The sequence below is a fragment of the Anguilla rostrata genome, chromosome 5, assembly GCF_018555375.3.
Source record: "Anguilla rostrata isolate EN2019 chromosome 5, ASM1855537v3, whole genome shotgun sequence".
NCBI lineage: Eukaryota > Metazoa > Chordata > Actinopteri > Anguilliformes > Anguillidae > Anguilla > Anguilla rostrata.
Genome location: NC_057937.1, coordinates 22,955,912 through 22,968,130, shown reverse-complemented (window position 1 = coordinate 22,968,130; position 12,219 = coordinate 22,955,912). Strand labels below are relative to the sequence as shown.

Here is a 12,219-nt window from a genome sequence, read left to right as displayed (position 1 = left end):
GGAGCCCTAAGGGAACTTCCCAAGATCCCCTCATCTGTGAAACATGATGGTGGGGGTGTTATGGTTTGGCCGTATATGGCTGCCACAGGTACTGGCCCCCTTGTCTTCGTTGATGATGGAACTGCTGACAGCAGCAGCCAAATGAACTCTGAAGTATCTTATCTGCTCAAGTTCAACCAAATGCCTCCAAACTCATTGAATGGTGCTTCAGCTTATGCTAGCCAATTACTTGTCATTGCCTTGATAATTAAAGAGAAAATCAAGGTACACTGGCTTGCTGGCTAACTAAAAATCCAACATTTAAACTATTGCTTTTGCATCTGCAAAATCTTTCAGGACATTTCCACTTTTGACATTTTCAGCATGTTCATGTTAGGTACGTAGTGTGTGAGTAACTTGCCATTTTTGTACGTTGAAAACGTGTTTTTCATTAAATACACATTACTGCAAGAATCTTTTTCTTTCTGTTACCTCATGCGATACCAGCTGACGCCAGCAGATGACAGTGGCCACCAGTCAGGGTGATATTCGCAGGCACAGAACGTCTTGCTTGGAAGCAAGTTTGCTAAAATACTACTTACAAGCTTGGCGAACATAGCGTGAGCGTCTGCCTATGTGGTCAGCTGAACTTTTTGGTTTTATTTGCAGGTAAGATCATATGAAACATGTATTTTAAATAGTTTTACTGTGCATACAAATTCCTGTTCACTTTTACATGCAATAGAATGTTGTAAGATAATGTTGGCTAAACTGGTTAGTAATATAACTAGCTTCTGTGCTACATTGTTGTTGTTAGTTAGCTAAGTTACAGTGGGTTCTCCACATTTTTATACGGTCTATGGTTCTCCACAAACCATGTTATAATGCTTATTTATGCATTGGAAAACGGGGGTTCATTACTTTTAATGACACTAATCATTTTTGTTAGGGAAAAAGAGTGCGATATAGAACAGTAATGTAACATGCTTGGTAGCAAGCTTTACTGGAATACTAGCAAGCTGAGCGAGCTGAAAGTGACTGTCTCCGTATGCGGTCAGCTAAAAGCTTTTGTTGTTAGCAGTGAAAAAGAACTGCTTCTTTTTATTAGAATATGTGGCAGACTTGTGTCATCATTCTGCGAGAGCACCATATGCATGTCTGTCATAGCCTACATTAATTAATTATCACTTAGGCTACTCATTAAAAACACAGTGCAAAAACAAATGATATCTCATGAAAAACACGTTTTCAACATACAAAAATTCCAAGTTACTCACACTTACAAAGCACTGTCTGTAAGTCATTCATTCAAACTGGCTAAATCTAGGCCTGCCATTAGAAGTATTGATATCAAATTGACCCCAAGTTACTGTACTACAAACAATATAGGCTATCTTGCCTCACAGAAATTTAAAAAGCTGTCCTGCCAAAGCAATGCTGCCCAATGTCTCCTAAATTGATTCAAGTCATGACAAGCATATAGCACTATAACAATTCATTTGAAAATACAAACAATGATGCCAATCCTGACTCACCAATGTCCCAAGTGACAGGCCAGCCGTGAATGGATAATATTATTAAAGTTGTACCTTGTGACGGACACCTAATACTACAGTGACAAACGAATGAACTGACAGACCAATTCATACTCAGTATTGTTTGTATGAATTCGGTGGTTACTCCCAAAAACAGCGAATACATAGCATTTTTTTGCAACCTGCTAAATGGCGCGCGAATCCATTGTAAAACTGTTTATAACACTGTGATGTTTATAATACAGAGTCAAAAGAGTCTGCAGCCAGTCATCAGGAATCAGCTATTCCCCCATGTACAACTAGCTAAGCTAAAATTGTCAGTAGATCCCCTAAAAATATATAAATCAGAACTATAACGGTGTAGTTTTTTGCATACTCCATACTGAAACATTAACCATAAAAACAAGAAGTACACGGATGTAAAAGTATTTAAAAAACTAAACCAGGAGGTCCACATGGCCAAAATCAGCGTTCATTTAAATGCTAAATGCTGTACATGTAAATCAATACTTCTTTCAACCGCGAGTAGCATACTTCGGTGTTGGCGTAAGTGAAAGCAGCCGGCAAACATTATACGCCCTGGTTTAGGGCCACTCAATTCCAAACTTTTAAAAAGTATTTTTTCTTTTTATTTTCTATTTTGGAGCACTTTGGGGCCACCATAACATTTTTGTTTTGGGTCACCATGCCCTAGGATCAGCTGTAGTGCAAGTAAACCATACATGAAAAAGTAGCAATTTCATTGTATTGCAAGTTCTATGAACTTAGTTTTATCAGATGAAAACTGATTTCCACGATTTACACTACAGATGTTCCTCCGCCTTTAAAAGCACTAATCTACTTACAAATATTTCCCAAATAACCGGAATTTATCCGTCATCTCCTTAGGACCAAATTTCCTTGCAAGCTTGCCAACACTTGAACCATAGCCGTATCACATCTTGCAGGTCCATTTCTTATATAATTTTTAAGCTGCTTGCTGACTTGGTATACTGTATAGCGAAACTACTTCAAGGTTTACTAACGAATTTACTGAATGCAACAGGATTGCTGATTGCAATGGGGAATTTCCTCTTCTAATAATTAACTTGCACATGACTGCTAAGCAGTAAGCATTTACTGTTTATACCACAAGCACGTGTCAGCAACTTAAAAGGGAAGCATATTTGAACCGGAACTTTCTTCAGCCTACAACCGGAACGGTTTGCTATTGCTTCTGTTTTGGTTCAGTCGGTGATACACATCATTCGTATAGACTACGGCACAACACTGTGATGGACAGACGACGAGGAGCGCACTGCTGCATTCGTTCATGCGGTTCTTTCTTTCTCTCCATCCCCCCGACGCCATCTGTTTGTGGCATGAAAGAATGTGGAAGTGAAATTAAAAAGACGACATCTTGGCTGTAGTTACTGACCTGGTTAGACATTTGAGCAGGATTACAGTACTAAACCAAGACTTGAATGCCAAAACAAAACCGGAACCTTTCCAAGCAGCGTTTTTAAAATGTTTTACGGGATTCGTCATTGTATATCGTAGGGGATTTCGCCATAAATTGTACGCGGTCAGCCTGATTTGCATTCCTAAATATTTAACCTGTTTATTTTATGTTACTTTTAGAACTTAGCCAACAAATATTTAACTCACCCTGTTCCCAGGTCGTTAATTTGACAATGAAAGGCTTGTAGTGGGTTTTGTTCGTAGAAAACCTGCGAGTTCTAGCGCTAGGTTTCCCTGTGTTGCAGGAAGGAAGGAAGAAGGGAGTGAGATAGAGGGTGACGTGAACGAATGAACAGCTGAGCTCCTCCTATTGCCAATAGAGAAAGGAGAGGAAGAAGAGAGGACTTCAGACCGTATATAGAGGGTATGCACATGACGTCACAGTAGGTGGAAGTCACTGCGGTTACACCAAGGGGCAACAACTCGCCTCCATTAGTGAAGCCTTTTACCCCAGTGGCTACTGCGTGAACTGCAACGCCTCGTTGCAAAAAGAACTTGAAACCCCGCCCACCCAATGTTAAGTCAATGGGGAAAGCCTGAAAAGAGGCCAATTTTCTCTGAGGAAATATAAAGTCAATAAATTTTTTACACAAGAAGTGATGGTTTAACTAGTTAATGCCATCCCTTGTAATGTCTCCCCTGGGTCTGATTTTAAAAAATAATTCCGCCAAGATTCCCAAATCTGGGTTAATTTCCTGCCTGCAATGTGGCTTGTCCTACTACCGTATGACCATATAAGGATTTCCCCATCCTCGCAGCCAGACAGAGTGCTTCAGCGGCAGGTGTGATGCTGTGTCGTTTTATTCCAAGCGGCCAAAACCAGACTTCATTTTTGAAGCTCATTTCCTGGTCTTGTTGTTCCTGGTTGCTAACTAGCGCCACTACGGTTGGCTCCAGTATAGGTGTTTTCATATCCGGTTTCCATGTAAGTCTACGGTACAAATGTGGTCAAAATATGAAGTCAATAATTTTTTCTCATGAGAACAAATAGTCACAATATGTGTATTTAATTCGTCTTATGACTGTCCATGGGTAGATTTCATGATTTATTGTGTCATTTGGGCACTGTTATAATATTTGTTGTGGACCAATGAGGTACAGTTTGCGTCACTTCCTGATTACTGCGAAGGACTACGCTACAGTAGGGGCTACAGTCTATGGTCACTGGGTGGGAGGTGGCACCTCTTGGCCTTGACATTGCAGCTCCGACCACGGTCCAGCGGTGCAAAGTCAGAAAATGCAGGCATCCCATTTCGTAGTGATTTCATTATGGCGTCTGCTATTTACAGCTGCACTAGACGACCATAAAATAATCCTCCTCTGAAGTTTTTCAGTAGCCGAGTCATTTTTGCTATTTCCTTTAGCCTACTTAACCAAATAATTAGTTGGCAGAAAGCATAATCAGCTTGCTATATTTGGTAGTCCAGTAGCCTATGCTAAAACAGTTCGCAACTTCGGCTACCAAGGAATTTGACTAGCTAGCTAAACCTAACCGGCAAATATTCAATTTTTCAAACGTGTTTGATGGCTTGTCAGTCGTGTACATTCCGTAAATGTCTACCTGGGCCATGCTTCACGCATGTGACAAAGCTACTATAATCGCGATTTTGGGATGAACACTGCAAAATATTCAGTTTCACGAAGGGAATTAAGAGTCTTAAGGTTTATTTGCTGGATAACATACAACACATGATGAAATTACACACGCAGAATTTAACGAAATTAACCATCTTTGCAAGATTGGCATTTAGAAAGGAACATGTTTTTAGCATTTAAGAGACCGACAAGAGCATTTAAGACAGTGGTTCTCAGAATCGGTCCTGGGGGCTCCTTGCGTATATTGGCTTTTCTCCATTGGTTTTGATGATCTACAAGGAAAAAAAAATAGCCTAATAATAATTAGAAATTCAATGTACATTATTTTTGTCTTCATGCACCAGGTGGAAAGCTAGCTGTACAGAGTGCGTTGTCATATTTACACGCCTGCAGATCAGTTATTAAAATACTTGGTAGATTTGTTAATCACCGCTGACAGTGTTAATTTTTATTCGGTAAAAAGTAACTTGCAAACGATTGGTCAGCTAGCGTCACCCAGCAAGTGAACACCACAAACGGCGATGGAGCAGTTACTGGCTCATTAACTGACTGTGGCGAAAACCTATGACGATAACTTGCTTGGTTAACAGCAGGTCTACCAGACAGTTATATGAAAATTAGCCTAGTCAAATCACCAGTAGCCTACACATCTCTGATTGATTGAACATCAGTGTAGCCAATGTTCTTCCCCTGTAGTTCATATTGCTAATGCGTGAGCTAACCACGGATAGCCGACCTAGCTCACTGGCAAGCTGATATGCTAGCTAAGCATATTTGTTTTGCTGAGAAACATAAATTGAAGATAACTGAACATAATTGTATTATTAATGTCATACATATAACGTGATTACATGACACAGTACAGTCACAGATCGAAATTAAACTCCGTAAACATTCGATAATATATTTTAAAATATAACGGCAGACAGTCAGCTAGCCTCAAGTTCGTTCTGCAATCATTCGTTCAGGTTGATGGGTTTTCTCACATCGGACTGTCAATCACATTGTAAAAATCACAGAACCGCTTAACTCTATGGTTTTGGCTCCTAATCGACAACATGGCCGTGCCCGCCATTGAGCTTCAAAACGTGTTTTAGAGCCCCACGAAGAGTCAATGGGTGACGTCACAGTAGCTTTGTCCATATTTTTTACAGTCTCTGTTTTATTCCGATTAGCTAGCTACATACGATCTCACCATTTAAAAGTCCAAGGTCCAAAAATGTTGTGTGCTGCGTTCAACTGTACTAACCGCTATTCTAAGGATTCTTCTCTCCAGTTCTTTCGGTTAATACATTTGAGACACTTTCAGATAAACAAGGTTCTATGTCAAAACGCGATTTCTGACCAGTTTGGGGTTTCAGTTGATTCTCATAGTCTCGTCTTTTATAATTTGTATATGTTGTTGGTGAAATCAGATTTGTAAGCAGTTTTGAAGCTTCTTTAAGAAGACAAGCTAGCGGGATTTGCTTAGCTAGTGAGAGCGAGCTTACTGTCTTGCTATCGATCTATCTGTCTATCTAGCTAACTTGCTAGCTAGCTATCTTGTGATACATCTGTCTAGCTATCTAGAGTTCTGTTATCTTTCTGTCTATATAACTAGCTAGCTAGTAAGCTAATGATCTATTTTTTTATGTAAATATCGTAACACTAAACATATCTTGCACAATTAACTTTTTTGAAATGTTATGACAGTACGGTTCTGTGGTTGCAAGGCCACGCTTGTTGTCCAGACGTGGGCGTGTCTAATTACCATGTAAGGTAGTCGGGGTGGATTTTCCTGTAGTTGTGGACTCGTCTTTCGCTCCATTGCGCTTGCATTGGTTGCAACGGGCAATGTGGCTGCGCCCTAATTTGGGCTTCATGCACCAGTGAGCACTAATCATAGCAGATCAGTGGGTGAGGTCATGAAGCACTTTGTCCATATTTTTATACGGTCTATGGGTCAGAGCATTTTCCCACAGAATATTTAATAGCCAAAGAACCAAACACTTTATTTCCCGATTTTTTATAAAATGTTTTAGTTTCGATTTTATTCTAAACAATTTCGTTTGAAACAAGTTTCCCAAAATTGGTTGTTTTAGCCATGGATGCTGATTTCTTTACCCTGACTTGTTCTAACGGCTGCTTGAAAGAGAAAGTGCCGATATACGTCGGCTGCTTGAAAGAGAAAGTGCTGATATACATTGGCTAAGTAGATAGATCGTTTTCTCATAAAATTTAGTCGATAAAATAGTAGCCTTGGCTAGCCTACTTTGAGACATGTTAAAAAAAAGTCTTATTTCATTGAAAATAAAAGCACACTTGACAGTGATGTTCAATTATTATCCATTTATTATCCATTATTCCATATCATACCCACTCTCCTCCCCAGAGACTCCTCGCTCCTTGCATTCGCTACAGCAAGAGGAACAAACTAGTGTTGTGTTGTTCGCAAACGATTCAGGCTAGTGTTGTGTCGTTCACGAACGATTTGGGCGTACGTCAGTTCAGTGTACCATCACATCCCTAGTACGTTCAGTGAACAAATCACTGAACTGATTCATTCACTGAGTCTGCGAACGGTAGTCAGTCTTTGAACGACCAGTTCACGTTCGCTCGCAACAGACTGAGAGCTCAACTGAACTGAACAAATCGTTTCAGGAAGTGATTCAGTTCAGTTAGTTCACCCAAAAGATTCGTTCTTTCGAACGAATTGTTCGCGAACGACACAACACTAGAGTAGTTATTTGAGTTACTGTTGCCTTTCTATCATGCCATCAACAAGGCATTTTCGCCCAGAGAACTGCCGCTCACTGGATATTTTCTCTTTTTCGGACCATTCTCTGTAAACCCTAGAGATGGTTGTGCATGAAAATCCCAGCAGTTTCTGAAATACTCAAACCAGCCCGTCTGGCACCAACAACCATGCCACGTTCAAAGTCACTTAAATCACCATTCTTCCCCATTCTCATGCTTGGTTTGAACTTAAGCAGATTGTCTTGACCATGTCTACATGCCTAAATGCATTGAGTTGCTGCCACGTGATTGGCTGATTAGATATTTGCGCTAACAAGCAGTTGAACAGGTGTACCTAATGAAGTGGCCGGTGAGTATATATACACGTCATGCTAATAAAGCTTATTTGAATGTGAATCTTCGGACAGAGAGATCTGGCCAATCGGCGCAATGTAACGGCACAACGTAACCCAGAAGTGAATAGGGGGGATGAAATTTTGCCTGACAGCACCTCAAAAGGCAATGAATTTGGGACGCACTTTGAAGGCAGGATGACATTACAGAGAGTTTGCGTGCCCGCTCGAGATCAGTGTTTACTGTTACAGCTGACGTCTTTAACTTTCCAACTGACAGACTACGCAAATAAATATGGATTCTGTGGTTATTGCCATAATTGTTCTAATTCTATATTTAAGGGAAAACAAAATTTGTTTTATGTTCAGCTAACTACATAACTACATAACTACATAACTAGTTTGGCTACTTATTTTTTTGTTTAAACCAGATTATCATGATTTCAGTGGTTCGCTGTATGTTCTAAAGCCAAGTTAACGCTAGCTACGTTGTTCTATTGGGAAGTAATGTGATTACAAGTAAGTTAGCTGGTTAGATCCATTTCACTGACCGGGGTTTAAAAACATTAAATACATTATTCCAGTGTATTAAATAATTTAAATTTTCTTTTAGATGTGACTATAACACACAATTGTGTTCACTGTATATTCACATTTCCACCACAATTAATTTAACGGAAGTGAGAACTCTGAGGAAATCGCATCGAGGCAGCTTAGAAGGACGCATGTTTTGATGACTTCGGTTTGGGACGTGCCTACGAAAGAAAAGTTTGAAAATTTCTGAAAATAGTGAAAATGCTGCCTTCAAATGCTTCCTTCTAAGGCAGCTGCTTTCGTATTGGGACACAGCCAGTGTATAACTGTGTATCACACTCAGTTCAGCTGGAGTATATCCTCCATAGATGAAACCATTGTACATACGGTGTGATAGAACTAAATATGCCATGTCCGGGAAAAGGCAGATGCCTTTCAATTTGTAATCAAACATCACATGCAGTTTAAGTGCAGATTCTCAACTTTTATTAAAGAGTCTAAGGCTAAACCGTAGGCTTACCAAAATCTGTAACTGTAGAAAGAAGAAAGAGAGCACTGGTGAGCTCAGTAATCACAAAGGACTTGGTAGGCCAAGGAAGACCTATACAGTTGATAACCAAAGAATTCTTACCCACCATAATGCAGAAAAACCTCTAAACACCTGTCTGACAAATCGGAAACACGCTTTTGGAGGCAGGCATGGATGAGTCAGCAACTACTGTCCGCAGAATACTTCACAAACAGAACTACAGAAGCCAAACTGCAAGATGCAAACCACCAGCTTGCTAAGAAGTACCTAAAAGAGCCTGCGGAGCTCGGAGCTCCGGAAAAAGGTCTTGTGGACAGATGAGATACCAAGATTAACTTGTATCAGAGTGATGGCAAGTGTGGAGGCCAAAAGGAACTCCCCAAGATCCAAAGCAACCTTATCTGTGAAACATGGTGGCAGGGTGTAACTGTTTGGACATGTATGGCTGCCAGAGGTACTGGCTCACTTGTCTTCATTGATGATGTAACTGTTAATAGCAGCAGCAGAATGAATTCTGATGTATACAGAAGCATCTTATGTGCTCAAGTTCAAGCAAATGCCTCCAAACTCATCAGACAGCACTTCATTCTACCACAAGACAATGATCTCAAACATCATTGGCATTGCAGTCTCGTGCCTGGGGTTTTAGCACAGCGTCTGCTGTGGCTGTGGAGTCCAATCCGTGAGAGGCAGACTCGGCCACAGGTGTTACATGTGTAGGCCGGCCCTGATGATGTTGATGGTGTGGTGGTGTCCTGTTGTTGGTGCTTCCTCTTTGTTCTCTTTGCTTCACGGTGTTGAGCCAAGATGGCTTCATAGGTCAGCAGCCCACTGCAGAGTGTCTGCTGCCACTGAAGATGGTCCTGAGTGGCATCTTCTCAGGTGACAGGGTTGATGTTGAAGGACTTGAGGTCTTGCTTGCAGACATCCTTATAGCGTAGCTGTGGGCGGCCAGTTGGCCTCTTTCCAGATGATAGCTCTGTATAAAGAATGTCCTTCGGGATTCATCCGTCGTCCATCCGCCGGACATGGTCCAGCCAGTGGAGACGTTGCCTCAGGAGAGAGTACATACTGGGAAGCCGTGCTCTCTCCAGGACTGCAGTGTGTGTGATCCTGTCCCTCCAGGTGATTGTCAGTATGTACCTCAGGCAGCGCAGGTGGAAGCTGTTTAGCCTCCGCTCTTGATGTATTTTCTAAAGAGAAAATGTAAGGCAACTAGCCATGAAAGGTGGCTGTAGTAAAAGCCTGGCAGAGCACGACCGGAGAAGATACTCAGCACCTGGTGATGTATATGGGCTCTAGTTTTCGTTTGGCAAAAGAGCAGACTGAGCATGGATGTTTAAACCAGAAACCAATTTGGAAGGTTTTTTTGTTTATTGCCAAAAATGGTATGTATGTGGGATTGGATGAGTTGTGGTTTCATCATCTTTTAAATACAGTTAATTTGTGTATGTCGTCATGTCAATTTGGAAGATTAAGAAACATTTTTCAGCCAGTCTTAATTTTCTGTAGGCTTTACATAACCTTCTATATGTATGCTTTATTTACATTCTGTATGTTACAAGCATGCCACATGGGATAGACTTGTTGTTTTGTTGCTTGGCAATAGCTATATGAAATAAATAAAAAGCAAATGTATTTTATTTATAATAAACACAAGATACTTGTGCCCTAATGAAAAGAATAAGCACTCAATGATGAAACCCAATCCCATTGCCAAAAGAAAGTCTAACATGCCTATGAATATTTATACTATGGGACTATACACTACGAATGTATTACATGGCCCATAGCGGCCCCCAAACAGCATTGCCAACTTCAACAGACCCGTGCTCCGTTGATGCGAGCTCCAGGTATTGACAATGCCGATGCTACATACCCTACCACATGGCCCCTAATGACCACCACAACCCAACGTGTAGATACATAGGCAGTGCGAGCCAGCATATCACCAGGGTTATCAAGTTAGGCCCACAACACCTCGGGAACAGTTAGTTCCATTGTCCCAGAACTACCCTCCTCCATGTTAGCCCTCATTGTCCATCGTACCCACATGCAGAACTTCCTTGTGTTATCCTATTCTTATGTTGAAAACAGACATACTCCTGATAACAATATCACACATGAAGCAGAAACAGAGAAGAAAAGAAATACTCTTACCCTTTGTTTACTTTGGCCCCCAGCTGACATTATTGCTGAATATATGCTGAAGCAGGACATAAATTATGAAATACATGTATTTAAAACATGATGAAACCAAAACTCATCCATTCCCACTTCGTTCAGTTAAACTATGCCATTGTTATGAATTAATGATGGACACGTATATGGGGCACCATTTAGGAAAAAAATAATCCATATAGTGTACAAGTGTATTGGTTTCCTGGCATATATATTGGTTTGATATGCGTATGTACTGGTTTTTCATTGACGCTTCAGTCAGTTTGTCACTGGCGTGTTAATTTGTTTGTCATTTATGTATACATTGGTTTTTAATTTATGCATCTATTGGTTTGATTGTCATGCATACTGGTTTGCTTCACATGCATATTGGTTTAATATACGCATGTATGAATGAATAATTTGCACATATTTTGGTTTGTTGTTTACATTGGTTACATTGGTTTTACATTTATGCTTGTATATTGGTTTGTTATTGTCACAAACTTTGGTTTTCTTCACATATACTGTATATTTGTTTGCTATGAGCATGTATTGGTTAGTCATTCACACATATTGGTTTTGTATTTATTCATCTATTGGTTTGATTGTTATGTACAGTAAGAAATGTGAGCAGGGTCCATTGGAATGCTGCCACGATATCTTTCCCAAAATGTCAGCTGCCTGGAACCGACACAAAGTGTGTGAAGCAGACATTGGTTCTGATTATTATTTTACGCAACTACTTCTTTGTCAAGTTTTGGCTTTTTAGACGTTTTTTTTATTTTTCCTCTATGCCAGTAGCTTCACCATGGTGTCTTTGGGGCGTATCAAGGCTGCAGGTTCAATGTACCTTTGAGTAAGTCCAGTTAATCTAAACCTGTTTATTGGGAAGTGAAAATGAATGTGAATGTTGAAATTTATTTGTAGAAATTCAAAATAATTTCATCTGAATTTACAGAATTGACCATAATCTACACTATTTTGTGTGCACACAAAGGTAATTTGGCTCTTTGTCTCTGTATTCAAAATCAAATACATATTAAAGCCGCAAGCGGCGTTGGGAGGGGTCCAAGCATTGGCACCATCGCGCCCCCTATGGAGCGATTTTAAAATGGCTTTTTCCTCATGATCATATGCCTTCACCCAACATATCTACAGAATATCATGATGATTGTATAAAATATTGATGACTTATGGCCAATTTTGTGCTAAGAGACGCTGTCGGAAAACTTAGTTGCGTTGCCATGGATGTGTCCTGGCCGCTTCCCGTAAAGGCCTTTACTATGTCGTAACACTTAGATGGGATGTCATAACA

The 12,219-nt window shown here is 40.3% G+C and overlaps 1 protein-coding gene across 5 annotated transcripts in view; it reads right to left on the bottom strand.

The window, feature by feature from the left end:
• LOC135254976 (zinc finger protein 710-like) overlaps window positions 1–3,388 on the bottom strand; it is an 88,699-nt gene extending 85,311 nt beyond the window's left edge. For 2 of the 5 annotated variants that reach the window (XR_010330014.1, XM_064335620.1), the window contains exon 1: window positions 3,162–3,384. The gene's annotated coding sequence lies outside the window, so the exon portion shown is untranslated. Of the gene's footprint in view, window positions 1–2,359; window positions 2,865–3,161 lie in introns of all 5 variants that reach the window. The other 3 variants (XM_064335625.1, XR_010330015.1, XM_064335624.1) reach the window with 3 other exon arrangements.
• Window positions 3,389–12,219: the final 8,831 nt, after the last annotated feature.